The sequence below is a fragment of the Octopus bimaculoides genome, chromosome 7, assembly GCF_001194135.2.
Source record: "Octopus bimaculoides isolate UCB-OBI-ISO-001 chromosome 7, ASM119413v2, whole genome shotgun sequence".
NCBI classification, from domain to species: domain Eukaryota; kingdom Metazoa; phylum Mollusca; class Cephalopoda; order Octopoda; family Octopodidae; genus Octopus; species Octopus bimaculoides.
Genome location: NC_068987.1, coordinates 52,775,209 through 52,776,276, shown reverse-complemented (window position 1 = coordinate 52,776,276; position 1,068 = coordinate 52,775,209). Strand labels below are relative to the sequence as shown.

The window sequence follows — 1,068 nt, the reverse complement described above, 5'->3', positions numbered from 1 at the left end:
TTATGGAGCAACACAAAAATATACAGTGCATAACACAAACTGTAGTGTCAGCAGAAAAAATGTGGATTGTTACTTCACCGTTTTTGTCACTGCGTTTTCTTTTAAAATAGAGAAAACCTGTCAAAATCTAAATCGTTCAAACGATAGCCATCCCGACTTCTAATAGTAACCACTGTGCAATGAAAGCATATTTGCACAATGTTGTTGTACAATTCTGGGTAGATACGATTTTTAATTTTATCAGGTCGAAATTCAACATAGAAGTTCCTTACTTGCGACATCATTTGATTGTTGATGCTGTTGTTTTGTAGCAGCAAATATGGATCTGATGAAATTTAAATGGTCTGAGATCAGTGAAAACTACATCTTAATGTCACATGTATTACATTTATATTATGCAATGTGATATCCTTGTTTTTAAGACTCTCAGTTTTGATTTAATGGAGAATTGGTTGGTTTATAATACACATCGTCTAGTGAACACGTAGTTTCCTTCGTTAATATGTCACGTCACTGTTGTAATTATATGTGAGTTATGCCCCATTCATAATTCTATCGTTAGGTTATCTTGATTTCACGCTAAAACTATCATGATTTATTGAAATTAAGCAGGTGATATCAATGCTAGAATCATATTAGACCTCCACCGATAATTTTATGTAATACTGATATCATGAATATATGACAATTTGCAAAGCAAATTTGAAAGGCAGGACTGAGAGATGGGCTACAATTCAGAATATTAAATATTTACACATTTAGCTATCTCTTAATGAGAAAAGAATGATGGGGAAAATGAACCATAAAATTAGCTACAACAAATGTGAAAACGTAAGATAAAATACGTTTATTTCTTAAAAAAGTAGACATATTCAATATTCAGGGAACGTGTAAACGATGGGCTTCAAATATTATTATTCATTCGGATCACTGTTTCCAATGACAGAAACACATATACAATGCAATATGTATGTAGTTATTCATATATACATATACATATACATATATACATACATATATAAATATATGTATATATATGTATATATATCTATATATATGTATATATAT

The 1,068-nt window shown here is 30.1% G+C and overlaps 1 protein-coding gene across 1 annotated transcript in view; it reads right to left on the bottom strand.

Annotated features, from left to right (window-relative positions):
• LOC106873978 (uncharacterized) overlaps nt 1–1,068 on the bottom strand; it is a 1,133,216-nt gene that overhangs the window by 523,649 nt on the left and 608,499 nt on the right. The window lies entirely within an intron of this gene.